The sequence below is a fragment of the Schistocerca piceifrons genome, unplaced genomic scaffold (assembly GCF_021461385.2).
Source record: "Schistocerca piceifrons isolate TAMUIC-IGC-003096 unplaced genomic scaffold, iqSchPice1.1 HiC_scaffold_702, whole genome shotgun sequence".
Classification (NCBI taxonomy): Eukaryota; Metazoa; Arthropoda; class Insecta; order Orthoptera; family Acrididae; genus Schistocerca; species Schistocerca piceifrons.
This window is the reverse complement of record NW_025728951.1, coordinates 1-18,575: the sequence shown is the minus strand read 5'-3', so window position 1 is coordinate 18,575 and position 18,575 is coordinate 1. Positions and strand designations below refer to the sequence as shown.

At 54.1% G+C, this 18,575-nt stretch overlaps 31 non-coding genes across 31 annotated transcripts; all 31 read right to left on the bottom strand.

Moving 5' to 3' along the window:
* Positions 1-135: 135 nt before the first annotated feature.
* Positions 136-217, bottom strand: Trnal-uag. The gene has a single exon. It is a non-coding gene; the product is annotated as a tRNA-Leu (tRNA).
* Positions 218-964: 747 nt separating this feature from the next.
* Trnah-gug lies at positions 965-1,036 on the bottom strand. Its single transcript has one exon. It is a non-coding gene; the product is annotated as a tRNA-His (tRNA).
* A 374-nt stretch (positions 1,037-1,410) lies between these two features.
* Trnae-cuc lies at positions 1,411-1,482 on the bottom strand. Its single transcript has one exon. It is a non-coding gene; the product is annotated as a tRNA-Glu (tRNA).
* Positions 1,483-1,927: 445 nt separating this feature from the next.
* On the bottom strand, positions 1,928-2,009 carry Trnal-uag. The gene has a single exon. It is a non-coding gene; the product is annotated as a tRNA-Leu (tRNA).
* A 747-nt stretch (positions 2,010-2,756) lies between these two features.
* Positions 2,757-2,828, bottom strand: Trnah-gug. Its single transcript has one exon. It is a non-coding gene; the product is annotated as a tRNA-His (tRNA).
* A 374-nt stretch (positions 2,829-3,202) lies between these two features.
* On the bottom strand, positions 3,203-3,274 carry Trnae-cuc. Its single transcript has one exon. It is a non-coding gene; the product is annotated as a tRNA-Glu (tRNA).
* Positions 3,275-3,719: 445 nt separating this feature from the next.
* On the bottom strand, positions 3,720-3,801 carry Trnal-uag. Its single transcript has one exon. It is a non-coding gene; the product is annotated as a tRNA-Leu (tRNA).
* Positions 3,802-4,548: 747 nt separating this feature from the next.
* Trnah-gug lies at positions 4,549-4,620 on the bottom strand. The gene has a single exon. It is a non-coding gene; the product is annotated as a tRNA-His (tRNA).
* Positions 4,621-4,994: 374 nt separating this feature from the next.
* Trnae-cuc lies at positions 4,995-5,066 on the bottom strand. The gene has a single exon. It is a non-coding gene; the product is annotated as a tRNA-Glu (tRNA).
* Positions 5,067-5,511: 445 nt separating this feature from the next.
* Trnal-uag lies at positions 5,512-5,593 on the bottom strand. The gene has a single exon. It is a non-coding gene; the product is annotated as a tRNA-Leu (tRNA).
* A 747-nt stretch (positions 5,594-6,340) lies between these two features.
* On the bottom strand, positions 6,341-6,412 carry Trnah-gug. Its single transcript has one exon. It is a non-coding gene; the product is annotated as a tRNA-His (tRNA).
* A 374-nt stretch (positions 6,413-6,786) lies between these two features.
* Trnae-cuc lies at positions 6,787-6,858 on the bottom strand. Its single transcript has one exon. It is a non-coding gene; the product is annotated as a tRNA-Glu (tRNA).
* Positions 6,859-7,303: 445 nt separating this feature from the next.
* Positions 7,304-7,385, bottom strand: Trnal-uag. The gene has a single exon. It is a non-coding gene; the product is annotated as a tRNA-Leu (tRNA).
* Positions 7,386-8,132: 747 nt separating this feature from the next.
* On the bottom strand, positions 8,133-8,204 carry Trnah-gug. Its single transcript has one exon. It is a non-coding gene; the product is annotated as a tRNA-His (tRNA).
* Positions 8,205-8,578: 374 nt separating this feature from the next.
* Positions 8,579-8,650, bottom strand: Trnae-cuc. The gene has a single exon. It is a non-coding gene; the product is annotated as a tRNA-Glu (tRNA).
* A 445-nt stretch (positions 8,651-9,095) lies between these two features.
* Trnal-uag lies at positions 9,096-9,177 on the bottom strand. Its single transcript has one exon. It is a non-coding gene; the product is annotated as a tRNA-Leu (tRNA).
* Positions 9,178-9,924: 747 nt separating this feature from the next.
* Positions 9,925-9,996, bottom strand: Trnah-gug. The gene has a single exon. It is a non-coding gene; the product is annotated as a tRNA-His (tRNA).
* Positions 9,997-10,369: 373 nt separating this feature from the next.
* Trnae-cuc lies at positions 10,370-10,440 on the bottom strand. Its single transcript has one exon. It is a non-coding gene; the product is annotated as a tRNA-Glu (tRNA).
* Positions 10,441-10,885: 445 nt separating this feature from the next.
* Positions 10,886-10,967, bottom strand: Trnal-uag. Its single transcript has one exon. It is a non-coding gene; the product is annotated as a tRNA-Leu (tRNA).
* A 746-nt stretch (positions 10,968-11,713) lies between these two features.
* On the bottom strand, positions 11,714-11,785 carry Trnah-gug. The gene has a single exon. It is a non-coding gene; the product is annotated as a tRNA-His (tRNA).
* Positions 11,786-12,159: 374 nt separating this feature from the next.
* Positions 12,160-12,231, bottom strand: Trnae-cuc. The gene has a single exon. It is a non-coding gene; the product is annotated as a tRNA-Glu (tRNA).
* Positions 12,232-12,676: 445 nt separating this feature from the next.
* Positions 12,677-12,758, bottom strand: Trnal-uag. The gene has a single exon. It is a non-coding gene; the product is annotated as a tRNA-Leu (tRNA).
* A 746-nt stretch (positions 12,759-13,504) lies between these two features.
* Trnah-gug lies at positions 13,505-13,576 on the bottom strand. The gene has a single exon. It is a non-coding gene; the product is annotated as a tRNA-His (tRNA).
* A 374-nt stretch (positions 13,577-13,950) lies between these two features.
* Positions 13,951-14,022, bottom strand: Trnae-cuc. Its single transcript has one exon. It is a non-coding gene; the product is annotated as a tRNA-Glu (tRNA).
* Positions 14,023-14,467: 445 nt separating this feature from the next.
* Trnal-uag lies at positions 14,468-14,549 on the bottom strand. Its single transcript has one exon. It is a non-coding gene; the product is annotated as a tRNA-Leu (tRNA).
* A 747-nt stretch (positions 14,550-15,296) lies between these two features.
* On the bottom strand, positions 15,297-15,368 carry Trnah-gug. The gene has a single exon. It is a non-coding gene; the product is annotated as a tRNA-His (tRNA).
* A 374-nt stretch (positions 15,369-15,742) lies between these two features.
* Positions 15,743-15,814, bottom strand: Trnae-cuc. Its single transcript has one exon. It is a non-coding gene; the product is annotated as a tRNA-Glu (tRNA).
* A 445-nt stretch (positions 15,815-16,259) lies between these two features.
* Trnal-uag lies at positions 16,260-16,341 on the bottom strand. The gene has a single exon. It is a non-coding gene; the product is annotated as a tRNA-Leu (tRNA).
* Positions 16,342-17,088: 747 nt separating this feature from the next.
* Trnah-gug lies at positions 17,089-17,160 on the bottom strand. The gene has a single exon. It is a non-coding gene; the product is annotated as a tRNA-His (tRNA).
* A 374-nt stretch (positions 17,161-17,534) lies between these two features.
* Positions 17,535-17,605, bottom strand: Trnae-cuc. The gene has a single exon. It is a non-coding gene; the product is annotated as a tRNA-Glu (tRNA).
* A 445-nt stretch (positions 17,606-18,050) lies between these two features.
* Trnal-uag lies at positions 18,051-18,132 on the bottom strand. The gene has a single exon. It is a non-coding gene; the product is annotated as a tRNA-Leu (tRNA).
* Positions 18,133-18,575: the final 443 nt, after the last annotated feature.

Here is an 18,575-nt window from a genome sequence, read left to right as displayed (position 1 = left end):
CTCCGAAGAGAATGGTGCCTGAAACCAGCGCCTTAGACCGCTCGGCCACGCTACCTACACAGCACGCGCGTCACAAGAGCTGCGTCCTACCCCACGAGAACACACCGCAACGGCACAAAAATGAGACGTAAAAAGTGGCAACGGTGGGATTCGAACCCACGCCTCCGAAGAGACTGGTGCCTAAAACCAGCGCCTTAGACCGCTCGGCCACGTTACCGTTGGAGCAGCAGCCGCGAAACGTTTCCTTTGTACTACAAAGATCACTTCGAAATGGAAGTATCTTGGCAATCGCCGTGCCATGTATTTCCACTGCTCTCCCACTGGAAGCGTCTCTTTAGGCCATCCACAGCAAGAAAAAGCCGTGCCCGCCGTATGGTAGCGACGCCACTTGTCTGTAGCTGTCGCAGTTAAGGAGACAGCGTCAAGAGACGTTTTCGTACCGTGACCAGGTTTCGAACCTGGGCTTTCCGTAACCACTAAAGTATCGTAGCTGTAACTGTCAGGCGGAGCCACAATGCTCCATGTATCAAACATATGTGAGCTCAAGGAGGTTACACTTGAAGAAAAAGCGGCAGCTTAACGCGATCACAGCAAAGCCCCCGGCAGCTACGGGATTCGAAACCGCGCCTACAGAGAGTCTGGTGCCTTAAACCAGCGCCTTAAAGCGCTCGGCCACGCTACATGCGCTGCTTGGTGCGCCAGTGTTCCTAGCATTTGTACAAACAGTGCACGCCACAGCTTCCTGTTCTGCTGGGACTGGCTGCTCATCCATCGCACTTCAAACAACTGCCCTTTTCGACTACAGAGAGCAGCGGACGTCTGCGCTCTGGGAGGCGACATTACGTGTTGGGGATGAAGTGGTAGGGCAAACTGCGGCCTGCGGAACACGAGTGAAAAAATCAAGAGAGTACTGTCATTTCGAGTACTCGTCATTGCAACGGCAGCAAGGCAAAACTTTCAAAATTGCCGTGACCAGGATTCGAACCTGGGTTATTGCGGCCACAACGCAATGTCCTAACCACTAGACGATCACGGCCACGGACGCGCCCGCGAAAGCAGCTGCCTGTAATGCAAGTGGCGATACACAGCAGAGCCTAGGCCAAGGTGTACGCCACAGCAGTGTGAGACACGGTCTCCATCACATGTATACGAGCAAATGAACGTGCCTGCGCTGTCAGGACACTAACTACAGTGGTTAGCTGCATTCACCTCCGTGGCAATGTCTTGCAGTCCCCCAAGCCTCTTGACTACAGGTATGTGGCTGGATAACAAGTGGATAGACGCTTCATCTCTCTCGCCGTCAGGTGTTGCCGTGAATCATACTTAACGTAGCTTTCTGCACGCGTCAGCGTAGCGTCAGTCGAGCAAAGTCGAGACAAGTCGCATAAGAGGAGCAACAAAAACGCGCGATTCCGGTACCGGGAATCGAACCCGGGCCTCCTGGGTGAGAGCCAGGTATCCTAGCCACTAGACCACACCGGATAACGACGGCAGTGCTCTTTCCAGCGAACGCAGGAGCCACCCACGGTTAACTGACGACAACTGTAAAAAATCCACTCTCTCGCGTTATAGAACGGCGTGCCCCGGACGCATTTCGTGGAGACGGACGCCAGCAATGATGAGAGCAAAAGGTGCCTACAAATCCTGTCGTTGCACCACGCACTGTTCTACGACAATTCACCAAGCAGACGCTCACGCCTTGTTGTGCTGTTTCCTTTGCGGGCAATGAGTGCACCTGCCTTCGACACAGGAAACATTACACGTTTGGCAGCTGTGGGATTGGAACCCACGCCTCCGAAGAGAATGGTGCCTGAAACCAGCGCCTTAGACCGCTCGGCCACGCTACCTACACAGCACGCGCGTCACAAGAGCTGCGTCCTACCCCACGAGAACACACCGCAACGGCACAAAAATGAGACGTAAAAAGTGGCAACGGTGGGATTCGAACCCACGCCTCCGAAGAGACTGGTGCCTAAAACCAGCGCCTTAGACCGCTCGGCCACGTTACCGTTGGAGCAGCAGCCGCGAAACGTTTCCTTTGTACTACAAAGATCACTTCGAAATGGAAGTATCTTGGCAATCGCCGTGCCATGTATTTCCACTGCTCTCCCACTGGAAGCGTCTCTTTAGGCCATCCACAGCAAGAAAAAGCCGTGCCCGCCGTATGGTAGCGACGCCACTTGTCTGTAGCTGTCGCAGTTAAGGAGACAGCGTCAAGAGACGTTTTCGTACCGTGACCAGGTTTCGAACCTGGGCTTTCCGTAACCACTAAAGTATCGTAGCTGTAACTGTCAGGCGGAGCCACAATGCTCCATGTATCAAACATATGTGAGCTCAAGGAGGTTACACTTGAAGAAAAAGCGGCAGCTTAACGCGATCACAGCAAAGCCCCCGGCAGCTACGGGATTCGAAACCGCGCCTACAGAGAGTCTGGTGCCTTAAACCAGCGCCTTAAAGCGCTCGGCCACGCTACATGCGCTGCTTGGTGCGCCAGTGTTCCTAGCATTTGTACAAACAGTGCACGCCACAGCTTCCTGTTCTGCTGGGACTGGCTGCTCATCCATCGCACTTCAAACAACTGCCCTTTTCGACTACAGAGAGCAGCGGACGTCTGCGCTCTGGGAGGCGACATTACGTGTTGGGGATGAAGTGGTAGGGCAAACTGCGGCCTGCGGAACACGAGTGAAAAAATCAAGAGAGTACTGTCATTTCGAGTACTCGTCATTGCAACGGCAGCAAGGCAAAACTTTCAAAATTGCCCTGACCAGGATTCGAACCTGGGTTATTGCGGCCACAACGCAATGTCCTAACCACTAGACGATCACGGCCACGGACGCGCCCGCGAAAGCAGCTGCCTGTAATGCAAGTGGCGATACACAGCAGAGCCTAGGCCAAGGTGTACGCCACAGCAGTGTGAGACACGGTCTCCATCACATGTATACGAGCAAATGAACGTGCCTGCGCTGTCAGGACACTAACTACAGTGGTTAGCTGCATTCACCTCCGTGGCAATGTCTTGCAGTCCCCCAAGCCTCTTGACTACAGGTATGTGGCTGGATAACAAGTGGATAGACGCTTCATCTCTCTCGCCGTCAGGTGTTGCCGTGAATCATACTTAACGTAGCTTTCTGCACGCGTCAGCGTAGCGTCAGTCGAGCAAAGTCGAGACAAGTCGCATAAGAGGAGCAACAAAAACGCGCGATTCCGGTACCGGGAATCGAACCCGGGCCTCCTGGGTGAGAGCCAGGTATCCTAGCCACTAGACCACACCGGATAACGACGGCAGTGCTCTTTCCAGCGAACGCAGGAGCCACCCACGGTTAACTGACGACAACTGTAAAAAATCCACTCTCTCGCGTTATAGAACGGCGTGCCCCGGACGCATTTCGTGGAGACGGACGCCAGCAATGATGAGAGCAAAAGGTGCCTACAAATCCTGTCGTTGCACCACGCACTGTTCTACGACAATTCACCAAGCAGACGCTCACGCCTTGTTGTGCTGTTTCCTTTGCGGGCAATGAGTGCACCTGCCTTCGACACAGGAAACATTACACGTTTGGCAGCTGTGGGATTGGAACCCACGCCTCCGAAGAGAATGGTGCCTGAAACCAGCGCCTTAGACCGCTCGGCCACGCTACCTACACAGCACGCGCGTCACAAGAGCTGCGTCCTACCCCACGAGAACACACCGCAACGGCACAAAAATGAGACGTAAAAAGTGGCAACGGTGGGATTCGAACCCACGCCTCCGAAGAGACTGGTGCCTAAAACCAGCGCCTTAGACCGCTCGGCCACGTTACCGTTGGAGCAGCAGCCGCGAAACGTTTCCTTTGTACTACAAAGATCACTTCGAAATGGAAGTATCTTGGCAATCGCCGTGCCATGTATTTCCACTGCTCTCCCACTGGAAGCGTCTCTTTAGGCCATCCACAGCAAGAAAAAGCCGTGCCCGCCGTATGGTAGCGACGCCACTTGTCTGTAGCTGTCGCAGTTAAGGAGACAGCGTCAAGAGACGTTTTCGTACCGTGACCAGGTTTCGAACCTGGGCTTTCCGTAACCACTAAAGTATCGTAGCTGTAACTGTCAGGCGGAGCCACAATGCTCCATGTATCAAACATATGTGAGCTCAAGGAGGTTACACTTGAAGAAAAAGCGGCAGCTTAACGCGATCACAGCAAAGCCCCCGGCAGCTACGGGATTCGAAACCGCGCCTACAGAGAGTCTGGTGCCTTAAACCAGCGCCTTAAAGCGCTCGGCCACGCTACATGCGCTGCTTGGTGCGCCAGTGTTCCTAGCATTTGTACAAACAGTGCACGCCACAGCTTCCTGTTCTGCTGGGACTGGCTGCTCATCCATCGCACTTCAAACAACTGCCCTTTTCGACTACAGAGAGCAGCGGACGTCTGCGCTCTGGGAGGCGACATTACGTGTTGGGGATGAAGTGGTAGGGCAAACTGCGGCCTGCGGAACACGAGTGAAAAAATCAAGAGAGTACTGTCATTTCGAGTACTCGTCATTGCAACGGCAGCAAGGCAAAACTTTCAAAATTGCCGTGACCAGGATTCGAACCTGGGTTATTGCGGCCACAACGCAATGTCCTAACCACTAGACGATCACGGCCACGGACGCGCCCGCGAAAGCAGCTGCCTGTAATGCAAGTGGCGATACACAGCAGAGCCTAGGCCAAGGTGTACGCCACAGCAGTGTGAGACACGGTCTCCATCACATGTATACGAGCAAATGAACGTGCCTGCGCTGTCAGGACACTAACTACAGTGGTTAGCTGCATTCACCTCCGTGGCAATGTCTTGCAGTCCCCCAAGCCTCTTGACTACAGGTATGTGGCTGGATAACAAGTGGATAGACGCTTCATCTCTCTCGCCGTCAGGTGTTGCCGTGAATCATACTTAACGTAGCTTTCTGCACGCGTCAGCGTAGCGTCAGTCGAGCAAAGTCGAGACAAGTCGCATAAGAGGAGCAACAAAAACGCGCGATTCCGGTACCGGGAATCGAACCCGGGCCTCCTGGGTGAGAGCCAGGTATCCTAGCCACTAGACCACACCGGATAACGACGGCAGTGCTCTTTCCAGCGAACGCAGGAGCCACCCACGGTTAACTGACGACAACTGTAAAAAATCCACTCTCTCGCGTTATAGAACGGCGTGCCCCGGACGCATTTCGTGGAGACGGACGCCAGCAATGATGAGAGCAAAAGGTGCCTACAAATCCTGTCGTTGCACCACGCACTGTTCTACGACAATTCACCAAGCAGACGCTCACGCCTTGTTGTGCTGTTTCCTTTGCGGGCAATGAGTGCACCTGCCTTCGACACAGGAAACATTACACGTTTGGCAGCTGTGGGATTGGAACCCACGCCTCCGAAGAGAATGGTGCCTGAAACCAGCGCCTTAGACCGCTCGGCCACGCTACCTACACAGCACGCGCGTCACAAGAGCTGCGTCCTACCCCACGAGAACACACCGCAACGGCACAAAAATGAGACGTAAAAAGTGGCAACGGTGGGATTCGAACCCACGCCTCCGAAGAGACTGGTGCCTAAAACCAGCGCCTTAGACCGCTCGGCCACGTTACCGTTGGAGCAGCAGCCGCGAAACGTTTCCTTTGTACTACAAAGATCACTTCGAAATGGAAGTATCTTGGCAATCGCCGTGCCATGTATTTCCACTGCTCTCCCACTGGAAGCGTCTCTTTAGGCCATCCACAGCAAGAAAAAGCCGTGCCCGCCGTATGGTAGCGACGCCACTTGTCTGTAGCTGTCGCAGTTAAGGAGACAGCGTCAAGAGACGTTTTCGTACCGTGACCAGGTTTCGAACCTGGGCTTTCCGTAACCACTAAAGTATCGTAGCTGTAACTGTCAGGCGGAGCCACAATGCTCCATGTATCAAACATATGTGAGCTCAAGGAGGTTACACTTGAAGAAAAAGCGGCAGCTTAACGCGATCACAGCAAAGCCCCCGGCAGCTACGGGATTCGAAACCGCGCCTACAGAGAGTCTGGTGCCTTAAACCAGCGCCTTAAAGCGCTCGGCCACGCTACATGCGCTGCTTGGTGCGCCAGTGTTCCTAGCATTTGTACAAACAGTGCACGCCACAGCTTCCTGTTCTGCTGGGACTGGCTGCTCATCCATCGCACTTCAAACAACTGCCCTTTTCGACTACAGAGAGCAGCGGACGTCTGCGCTCTGGGAGGCGACATTACGTGTTGGGGATGAAGTGGTAGGGCAAACTGCGGCCTGCGGAACACGAGTGAAAAAATCAAGAGAGTACTGTCATTTCGAGTACTCGTCATTGCAACGGCAGCAAGGCAAAACTTTCAAAATTGCCGTGACCAGGATTCGAACCTGGGTTATTGCGGCCACAACGCAATGTCCTAACCACTAGACGATCACGGCCACGGACGCGCCCGCGAAAGCAGCTGCCTGTAATGCAAGTGGCGATACACAGCAGAGCCTAGGCCAAGGTGTACGCCACAGCAGTGTGAGACACGGTCTCCATCACATGTATACGAGCAAATGAACGTGCCTGCGCTGTCAGGACACTAACTACAGTGGTTAGCTGCATTCACCTCCGTGGCAATGTCTTGCAGTCCCCCAAGCCTCTTGACTACAGGTATGTGGCTGGATAACAAGTGGATAGACGCTTCATCTCTCTCGCCGTCAGGTGTTGCCGTGAATCATACTTAACGTAGCTTTCTGCACGCGTCAGCGTAGCGTCAGTCGAGCAAAGTCGAGACAAGTCGCATAAGAGGAGCAACAAAAACGCGCGATTCCGGTACCGGGAATCGAACCCGGGCCTCCTGGGTGAGAGCCAGGTATCCTAGCCACTAGACCACACCGGATAACGACGGCAGTGCTCTTTCCAGCGAACGCAGGAGCCACCCACGGTTAACTGACGACAACTGTAAAAAATCCACTCTCTCGCGTTATAGAACGGCGTGCCCCGGACGCATTTCGTGGAGACGGACGCCAGCAATGATGAGAGCAAAAGGTGCCTACAAATCCTGTCGTTGCACCACGCACTGTTCTACGACAATTCACCAAGCAGACGCTCACGCCTTGTTGTGCTGTTTCCTTTGCGGGCAATGAGTGCACCTGCCTTCGACACAGGAAACATTACACGTTTGGCAGCTGTGGGATTGGAACCCACGCCTCCGAAGAGAATGGTGCCTGAAACCAGCGCCTTAGACCGCTCGGCCACGCTACCTACACAGCACGCGCGTCACAAGAGCTGCGTCCTACCCCACGAGAACACACCGCAACGGCACAAAAATGAGACGTAAAAAGTGGCAACGGTGGGATTCGAACCCACGCCTCCGAAGAGACTGGTGCCTAAAACCAGCGCCTTAGACCGCTCGGCCACGTTACCGTTGGAGCAGCAGCCGCGAAACGTTTCCTTTGTACTACAAAGATCACTTCGAAATGGAAGTATCTTGGCAATCGCCGTGCCATGTATTTCCACTGCTCTCCCACTGGAAGCGTCTCTTTAGGCCATCCACAGCAAGAAAAAGCCGTGCCCGCCGTATGGTAGCGACGCCACTTGTCTGTAGCTGTCGCAGTTAAGGAGACAGCGTCAAGAGACGTTTTCGTACCGTGACCAGGTTTCGAACCTGGGCTTTCCGTAACCACTAAAGTATCGTAGCTGTAACTGTCAGGCGGAGCCACAATGCTCCATGTATCAAACATATGTGAGCTCAAGGAGGTTACACTTGAAGAAAAAGCGGCAGCTTAACGCGATCACAGCAAAGCCCCCGGCAGCTACGGGATTCGAAACCGCGCCTACAGAGAGTCTGGTGCCTTAAACCAGCGCCTTAAAGCGCTCGGCCACGCTACATGCGCTGCTTGGTGCGCCAGTGTTCCTAGCATTTGTACAAACAGTGCACGCCACAGCTTCCTGTTCTGCTGGGACTGGCTGCTCATCCATCGCACTTCAAACAACTGCCCTTTTCGACTACAGAGAGCAGCGGACGTCTGCGCTCTGGGAGGCGACATTACGTGTTGGGGATGAAGTGGTAGGGCAAACTGCGGCCTGCGGAACACGAGTGAAAAAATCAAGAGAGTACTGTCATTTCGAGTACTCGTCATTGCAACGGCAGCAAGGCAAAACTTTCAAAATTGCCCTGACCAGGATTCGAACCTGGGTTATTGCGGCCACAACGCAATGTCCTAACCACTAGACGATCACGGCCACGGACGCGCCCGCGAAAGCAGCTGCCTGTAATGCAAGTGGCGATACACAGCAGAGCCTAGGCCAAGGTGTACGCCACAGCAGTGTGAGACACGGTCTCCATCACATGTATACGAGCAAATGAACGTGCCTGCGCTGTCAGGACACTAACTACAGTGGTTAGCTGCATTCACCTCCGTGGCAATGTCTTGCAGTCCCCCAAGCCTCTTGACTACAGGTATGTGGCTGGATAACAAGTGGATAGACGCTTCATCTCTCTCGCCGTCAGGTGTTGCCGTGAATCATACTTAACGTAGCTTTCTGCACGCGTCAGCGTAGCGTCAGTCGAGCAAAGTCGAGACAAGTCGCATAAGAGGAGCAACAAAAACGCGCGATTCCGGTACCGGGAATCGAACCCGGGCCTCCTGGGTGAGAGCCAGGTATCCTAGCCACTAGACCACACCGGATAACGACGGCAGTGCTCTTTCCAGCGAACGCAGGAGCCACCCACGGTTAACTGACGACAACTGTAAAAAATCCACTCTCTCGCGTTATAGAACGGCGTGCCCCGGACGCATTTCGTGGAGACGGACGCCAGCAATGATGAGAGCAAAAGGTGCCTACAAATCCTGTCGTTGCACCACGCACTGTTCTACGACAATTCACCAAGCAGACGCTCACGCCTTGTTGTGCTGTTTCCTTTGCGGGCAATGAGTGCACCTGCCTTCGACACAGGAAACATTACACGTTTGGCAGCTGTGGGATTGGAACCCACGCCTCCGAAGAGAATGGTGCCTGAAACCAGCGCCTTAGACCGCTCGGCCACGCTACCTACACAGCACGCGCGTCACAAGAGCTGCGTCCTACCCCACGAGAACACACCGCAACGGCACAAAAATGAGACGTAAAAAGTGGCAACGGTGGGATTCGAACCCACGCCTCCGAAGAGACTGGTGCCTAAAACCAGCGCCTTAGACCGCTCGGCCACGTTACCGTTGGAGCAGCAGCCGCGAAACGTTTCCTTTGTACTACAAAGATCACTTCGAAATGGAAGTATCTTGGCAATCGCCGTGCCATGTATTTCCACTGCTCTCCCACTGGAAGCGTCTCTTTAGGCCATCCACAGCAAGAAAAAGCCGTGCCCGCCGTATGGTAGCGACGCCACTTGTCTGTAGCTGTCGCAGTTAAGGAGACAGCGTCAAGAGACGTTTTCGTACCGTGACCAGGTTTCGAACCTGGGCTTTCCGTAACCACTAAAGTATCGTAGCTGTAACTGTCAGGCGGAGCCACAATGCTCCATGTATCAAACATATGTGAGCTCAAGGAGGTTACACTTGAAGAAAAAGCGGCAGCTTAACGCGATCACAGCAAAGCCCCCGGCAGCTACGGGATTCGAAACCGCGCCTACAGAGAGTCTGGTGCCTTAAACCAGCGCCTTAAAGCGCTCGGCCACGCTACATGCGCTGCTTGGTGCGCCAGTGTTCCTAGCATTTGTACAAACAGTGCACGCCACAGCTTCCTGTTCTGCTGGGACTGGCTGCTCATCCATCGCACTTCAAACAACTGCCCTTTTCGACTACAGAGAGCAGCGGACGTCTGCGCTCTGGGAGGCGACATTACGTGTTGGGGATGAAGTGGTAGGGCAAACTGCGGCCTGCGGAACACGAGTGAAAAAATCAAGAGAGTACTGTCATTTCGAGTACTCGTCATTGCAACGGCAGCAAGGCAAAACTTTCAAAATTGCCGTGACCAGGATTCGAACCTGGGTTATTGCGGCCACAACGCAATGTCCTAACCACTAGACGATCACGGCCACGGACGCGCCCGCGAAAGCAGCTGCCTGTAATGCAAGTGGCGATACACAGCAGAGCCTAGGCCAAGGTGTACGCCACAGCAGTGTGAGACACGGTCTCCATCACATGTATACGAGCAAATGAACGTGCCTGCGCTGTCAGGACACTAACTACAGTGGTTAGCTGCATTCACCTCCGTGGCAATGTCTTGCAGTCCCCCAAGCCTCTTGACTACAGGTATGTGGCTGGATAACAAGTGGATAGACGCTTCATCTCTCTCGCCGTCAGGTGTTGCCGTGAATCATACTTAACGTAGCTTTCTGCACGCGTCAGCGTAGCGTCAGTCGAGCAAGTCGAGACAAGTCGCATAAGAGGAGCAACAAAAACGCGCGATTCCGGTACCGGAATCGAACCCGGGCCTCCTGGGTGAGAGCCAGGTATCCTAGCCACTAGACCACACCGGATAACGACGGCAGTGCTCTTTCCAGCGAACGCAGGAGCCACCCACGGTTAACTGACGACAACTGTAAAAAATCCACTCTCTCGCGTTATAGAACGGCGTGCCCCGGACGCATTTCGTGGAGACGGACGCCAGCAATGATGAGAGCAAAAGGTGCCTACAAATCCTGTCGTTGCACCACGCACTGTTCTACGACAATTCACCAAGCAGACGCTCACGCCTTGTTGTGCTGTTTCCTTTGCGGGCAATGAGTGCACCTGCCTTCGACACAGGAAACATTACACGTTTGGCAGCTGTGGGATTGGAACCCACGCCTCCGAAGAGAATGGTGCCTGAAACCAGCGCCTTAGACCGCTCGGCCACGCTACCTACACAGCACGCGCGTCACAAGAGCTGCGTCCTACCCCACGAGAACACACCGCAACGGCACAAAAATGAGACGTAAAAAGTGGCAACGGTGGGATTCGAACCCACGCCTCCGAAGAGACTGGTGCCTAAAACCAGCGCCTTAGACCGCTCGGCCACGTTACCGTTGGAGCAGCAGCCGCGAAACGTTTCCTTTGTACTACAAAGATCACTTCGAAATGGAAGTATCTTGGCAATCGCCGTGCCATGTATTTCCACTGCTCTCCCACTGGAAGCGTCTCTTTAGGCCATCCACAGCAAGAAAAAGCCGTGCCCGCCGTATGGTAGCGACGCCACTTGTCTGTAGCTGTCGCAGTTAAGGAGACAGCGTCAAGAGACGTTTTCGTACCGTGACCAGGTTCGAACCTGGGCTTTCCGTAACCACTAAAGTATCGTAGCTGTAACTGTCAGGCGGAGCCACAATGCTCCATGTATCAAACATATGTGAGCTCAAGGAGGTTACACTTGAAGAAAAAGCGGCAGCTTAACGCGATCACAGCAAAGCCCCCGGCAGCTACGGGATTCGAAACCGCGCCTACAGAGAGTCTGGTGCCTTAAACCAGCGCCTTAAAGCGCTCGGCCACGCTACATGCGCTGCTTGGTGCGCCAGTGTTCCTAGCATTTGTACAAACAGTGCACGCCACAGCTTCCTGTTCTGCTGGGACTGGCTGCTCATCCATCGCACTTCAAACAACTGCCCTTTTCGACTACAGAGAGCAGCGGACGTCTGCGCTCTGGGAGGCGACATTACGTGTTGGGGATGAAGTGGTAGGGCAAACTGCGGCCTGCGGAACACGAGTGAAAAAATCAAGAGAGTACTGTCATTTCGAGTACTCGTCATTGCAACGGCAGCAAGGCAAAACTTTCAAAATTGCCGTGACCAGGATTCGAACCTGGGTTATTGCGGCCACAACGCAATGTCCTAACCACTAGACGATCACGGCCACGGACGCGCCCGCGAAAGCAGCTGCCTGTAATGCAAGTGGCGATACACAGCAGAGCCTAGGCCAAGGTGTACGCCACAGCAGTGTGAGACACGGTCTCCATCACATGTATACGAGCAAATGAACGTGCCTGCGCTGTCAGGACACTAACTACAGTGGTTAGCTGCATTCACCTCCGTGGCAATGTCTTGCAGTCCCCCAAGCCTCTTGACTACAGGTATGTGGCTGGATAACAAGTGGATAGACGCTTCATCTCTCTCGCCGTCAGGTGTTGCCGTGAATCATACTTAACGTAGCTTTCTGCACGCGTCAGCGTAGCGTCAGTCGAGCAAAGTCGAGACAAGTCGCATAAGAGGAGCAACAAAAACGCGCGATTCCGGTACCGGGAATCGAACCCGGGCCTCCTGGGTGAGAGCCAGGTATCCTAGCCACTAGACCACACCGGATAACGACGGCAGTGCTCTTTCCAGCGAACGCAGGAGCCACCCACGGTTAACTGACGACAACTGTAAAAAATCCACTCTCTCGCGTTATAGAACGGCGTGCCCCGGACGCATTTCGTGGAGACGGACGCCAGCAATGATGAGAGCAAAAGGTGCCTACAAATCCTGTCGTTGCACCACGCACTGTTCTACGACAATTCACCAAGCAGACGCTCACGCCTTGTTGTGCTGTTTCCTTTGCGGGCAATGAGTGCACCTGCCTTCGACACAGGAAACATTACACGTTTGGCAGCTGTGGGATTGGAACCCACGCCTCCGAAGAGAATGGTGCCTGAAACCAGCGCCTTAGACCGCTCGGCCACGCTACCTACACAGCACGCGCGTCACAAGAGCTGCGTCCTACCCCACGAGAACACACCGCAACGGCACAAAAATGAGACGTAAAAAGTGGCAACGGTGGGATTCGAACCCACGCCTCCGAAGAGACTGGTGCCTAAAACCAGCGCCTTAGACCGCTCGGCCACGTTACCGTTGGAGCAGCAGCCGCGAAACGTTTCCTTTGTACTACAAAGATCACTTCGAAATGGAAGTATCTTGGCAATCGCCGTGCCATGTATTTCCACTGCTCTCCCACTGGAAGCGTCTCTTTAGGCCATCCACAGCAAGAAAAAGCCGTGCCCGCCGTATGGTAGCGACGCCACTTGTCTGTAGCTGTCGCAGTTAAGGAGACAGCGTCAAGAGACGTTTTCGTACCGTGACCAGGTTTCGAACCTGGGCTTTCCGTAACCACTAAAGTATCGTAGCTGTAACTGTCAGGCGGAGCCACAATGCTCCATGTATCAAACATATGTGAGCTCAAGGAGGTTACACTTGAAGAAAAGCGGCAGCTTAACGCGATCACAGCAAAGCCCCCGGCAGCTACGGGATTCGAAACCGCGCCTACAGAGAGTCTGGTGCCTTAAACCAGCGCCTTAAAGCGCTCGGCCACGCTACATGCGCTGCTTGGTGCGCCAGTGTTCCTAGCATTTGTACAAACAGTGCACGCCACAGCTTCCTGTTCTGCTGGGACTGGCTGCTCATCCATCGCACTTCAAACAACTGCCCTTTTCGACTACAGAGAGCAGCGGACGTCTGCGCTCTGGGAGGCGACATTACGTGTTGGGGATGAAGTGGTAGGGCAAACTGCGGCCTGCGGAACACGAGTGAAAAAATCAACAGAGTACTGTCATTTCGAGTACTCGTCATTGCAACGGCAGCAAGGCAAAACTTTCAAAATTGCCGTGACCAGGATTCGAACCTGGGTTATTGCGGCCACAACGCAATGTCCTAACCACTAGACGATCACGGCCACGGACGCGCCCGCGAAAGCAGCTGCCTGTAATGCAAGTGGCGATACACAGCAGAGCCTAGGCCAAGGTGTACGCCACAGCAGTGTGAGACACGGTCTCCATCACATGTATACGAGCAAATGAACGTGCCTGCGCTGTCAGGACACTAACTACAGTGGTTAGCTGCATTCACCTCCGTGGCAATGTCTTGCAGTCCCCCAAGCCTCTTGACTACAGGTATGTGGCTGGATAACAAGTGGATAGACGCTTCATCTCTCTCGCCGTCAGGTGTTGCCGTGAATCATACTTAACGTAGCTTTCTGCACGCGTCAGCGTAGCGTCAGTCGAGCAAAGTCGAGACAAGTCGCATAAGAGGAGCAACAAAAACGCGCGATTCCGGTACCGGGAATCGAACCCGGGCCTCCTGGGTGAGAGCCAGGTATCCTAGCCACTAGACCACACCGGATAACGACGGCAGTGCTCTTTCCAGCGAACGCAGGAGCCACCCACGGTTAACTGACGACAACTGTAAAAAATCCACTCTCTCGCGTTATAGAACGGCGTGCCCCGGACGCATTTCGTGGAGACGGACGCCAGCAATGATGAGAGCAAAAGGTGCCTACAAATCCTGTCGTTGCACCACGCACTGTTTCTACGACAATTCACCAAGCAGACGCTCACGCCTTGTTGTGCTGTTTCCTTTGCGGGCAATGAGTGCACCTGCCTTCGACACAGGAAACATTACACGTTTGGCAGCTGTGGATTGGAACCCACGCCTCCGAAGAGAATGGTGCCTGAAACCAGCGCCTTAGACCGCTCGGCCACGCTACCTACACAGCACGCGCGTCACAAGAGCTGCGTCCTACCCCACGAGAACACACCGCAACGGCACAAAAATGAGACGTAAAAAGTGGCAACGGTGGGATTCGAACCCACGCCTCCGAAGAGACTGGTGCCTAAAACCAGCGCCTTAGACCGCTCGGCCACGTTACCGTTGGAGCAGCAGCCGCAAAACGTTTCCTTTGTACTACAAAGATCACTTCGAAAATGGAAGTATCTTGGCAATCGCCGTGCCATGTATTTCCACTGCTCTCCCACTGGAAGCGTCTCTTTAGGCCATCCACAGCAAGAAAAAGCCGTGCCCGCCGTATGGTAGCGACGCCACTTGTCTGTAGCTGTCGCAGTTAAGGAGACAGCGTCAAGAGACGTTTTCGTACCGTGACCAGGTTCGAACCTGGGCTTTCCGTAACCACTAAAGTATCGTAGCTGTAACTGTCAGGCGGAGCCACAATGCTCCATGTATCAAACATATGTGAGCTCAAGGAGGTTACACTTGAAGAAAAAGCGGCAGCTTAACGCGATCACAGCAAAGCCCCCGGCAGCTACGGGATTCGAAACCGCGCCTACAGAGAGTCTGGTGCCTTAAACCAGCGCCTTAAAGCGCTCGGCCACGCTACATGCGCTGCTTGGTGCGCCAGTGTTCCTAGCATTTGTACAAACAGTGCACGCCACAGCTTCCTGTTCTGCTGGGACTGGCTGCTCATCCATCGCACTTCAAACAACTGCCCTTTTCGACTACAGAGAGCAGCGGACGTCTGCGCTCTGGGAGGCGACATTACGTGTTGGGGATGAAGTGGTAGGGCAAACTGCGGCCTGCGGAACACGAGTGAAAAAATCAAGAGAGTACTGTCATTTCGAGTACTCGTCATTGCAACGGCAGCAAGGCAAAACTTTCAAAATTGCCGTGACCAGGATTCGAACCTGGGTTATTGCGGCCACAACGCAATGTCCTAACCACTAGACGATCACGGCCACGGACGCGCCCGCGAAAGCAGCTGCCTGTAATGCAAGTGGCGATACACAGCAGAGCCTAGGCCAAGGTGTACGCCACAGCAGTGTGAGACACGGTCTCCATCACATGTATACGAGCAAATGAACGTGCCTGCGCTGTCAGGACACTAACTACAGTGGTTAGCTGCATTCACCTCCGTGGCAATGTCTTGCAGTCCCCCAAGCCTCTTGACTACAGGTATGTGGCTGGATAACAAGTGGATAGACGCTTCATCTCTCTCGCCGTCAGGTGTTGCCGTGAATCATACTTAACGTAGCTTTCTGCACGCGTCAGCGTAGCGTCAGTCGAGCAAAGTCGAGACAAGTCGCATAAGAGGAGCAACAAAAACGCGCGATTCCGGTACCGGGAATCGAACCCGGGCCTCCTGGGTGAGAGCCAGGTATCCTAGCCACTAGACCACACCGGATAACGACGGCAGTGCTCTTTCCAGCGAACGCAGGAGCCACCCACGGTTAACTGACGACAACTGTAAAAAATCCACTCTCTCGCGTTATAGAACGGCGTGCCCCGGACGCATTTCGTGGAGACGGACGCCAGCAATGATGAGAGCAAAAGGTGCCTACAAATCCTGTCGTTGCACCACGCACTGTTCTACGACAATTCACCAAGCAGACGCTCACGCCTTGTTGTGCTGTTTCCTTTGCGGGCAATGAGTGCACCTGCCTTCGACACAGGAAACATTACACGTTTGGCAGCTGTGGGATTGGAACCCACGCCTCCGAAGAGAATGGTGCCTGAAACCAGCGCCTTAGACCGCTCGGCCACGCTACCTACACAGCACGCGCGTCACAAGAGCTGCGTCCTACCCCACGAGAACACACCGCAACGGCACAAAAATGAGACGTAAAAAGTGGCAACGGTGGGATTCGAACCCACGCCTCCGAAGAGACTGGTGCCTAAAACCAGCGCCTTAGACCGCTCGGCCACGTTACCGTTGGAGCAGCAGCCGCGAAACGTTTCCTTTGTACTACAAAGATCACTTCGAAATGGAAGTATCTTGGCAATCGCCGTGCCATGTATTTCCACTGCTCTCCCACTGGAAGCGTCTCTTTAGGCCATCCACAGCAAGAAAAAGCCGTGCCCGCCGTATGGTAGCGACGCCACTTGTCTGTAGCTGTCGCAGTTAAGGAGACAGCGTCAAGAGACGTTTTCGTACCGTGACCAGGTTTCGAACCTGGGCTTTCCGTAACCACTAAAGTATCGTAGCTGTAACTGTCAGGCGGAGCCACAATGCTCCATGTATCAAACATATGTGAGCTCAAGGAGGTTACACTTGAAGAAAAAGCGGCAGCTTAACGCGATCACAGCAAAGCCCCCGGCAGCTACGGGATTCGAAACCGCGCCTACAGAGAGTCTGGTGCCTTAAACCAGCGCCTTAAAGCGCTCGGCCACGCTACATGCGCTGCTTGGTGCGCCAGTGTTCCTAGCATTTGTACAAACAGTGCACGCCACAGCTTCCTGTTCTGCTGGGACTGGCTGCTCATCCATCGCACTTCAAACAACTGCCCTTTTCGACTACAGAGAGCAGCGGACGTCTGCGCTCTGGGAGGCGACATTACGTGTTGGGGATGAAGTGGTAGGGCAAACTGCGGCCTGCGGAACACGAGTGAAAAAATCAAGAGAGTACTGTCATTTCGAGTACTCGTCATTGCAACGGCAGCAAGGCAAAACTTTCAAAATTGCCGTGACCAGGATTCGAACCTGGGTTATTGCGGCCACAACGCAATGTCCTAACCACTAGACGATCACGGCCACGGACGCGCCCGCGAAAGCAGCTGCCTGTAATGCAAGTGGCGATACACAGCAGAGCCTAGGCCAAGGTGTACGCCACAGCAGTGTGAGACACGGTCTCCATCACATGTATACGAGCAAATGAACGTGCCTGCGCTGTCAGGACACTAACTACAGTGGTTAGCTGCATTCACCTCCGTGGCAATGTCTTGCAGTCCCCCAAGCCTCTTGACTACAGGTATGTGGCTGGATAACAAGTGGATAGACGCTTCATCTCTCTCGCCGTCAGGTGTTGCCGTGAATCATACTTAACGTAGCTTTCTGCACGCGTCAGCGTAGCGTCAGTCGAGCAAAGTCGAGACAAGTCGCATAAGAGGAGCAACAAAAACGCGCGATTCCGGTACCGGGAATCGAACCCGGGCCTCTGGGTGAGAGCCAGGTATCCTAGCCACTAGACCACACCGGATAACGACGGCAGTGCTCTTTCCAGCGAACGCAGGAGCCACCCACGGTTAACTGACGACAACTGTAAAAAATCCACTCTCTCGCGTTATAGAACGGCGTGCCCCGGACGCATTTCGTGGAGACGGACGCCAGCAATGATGAGAGCAAAAGGTGCCTACAAATCCTGTCGTTGCACCACGCACTGTTCTACGACAATTCACCAAGCAGACGCTCACGCCTTGTTGTGCTGTTTCCTTTGCGGGCAATGAGTGCACCTGCCTTCGACACAGGAAACATTACACGTTTGGCAGCTGTGGGATTGGAACCCACGCCTCCGAAGAGAATGGTGCCTGAAACCAGCGCCTTAGACCGCTCGGCCACGCTACCTACACAGCACGCGCGTCACAAGAGCTGCGTCCTACCCCACGAGAACACACCGCAACGGCACAAAAATGAGACGTAAAAAGTGGCAACGGTGGGATTCGAACCCACGCCTCCGAAGAGACTGGTGCCTAAAACCAGCGCCTTAGACCGCTCGGCCACGTTACCGTTGGAGCAGCAGCCGCGAAACGTTTCCTTTGTACTACAAAGATCACTTCGAAATGGAAGTATCTTGGCAATCGCCGTGCCATGTATTTCCACTGCTCTCCCACTGGAAGCGTCTCTTTAGGCCATCCACAGCAAGAAAAAGCCGTGCCCGCCGTATGGTAGCGACGCCACTTGTCTGTAGCTGTCGCAGTTAAGGAGACAGCGTCAAGAGACGTTTTCGTACCGTGACCAGGTTTCGAACCTGGGCTTTTCCGTAACCACTAAAGTATCGTAGCTGTAACTGTCAGGCGGAGCCACAATGCTCCATGTATCAAACATATGTGAGCTCAAGGAGGTTACACTTGAAGAAAAAGCGGCAGCTTAACGCGATCACAGCAAAGCCCCCGGCAGCTACGGGATTCGAAACCGCGCCTACAGAGAGTCTGGTGCCTTAAACCAGCGCC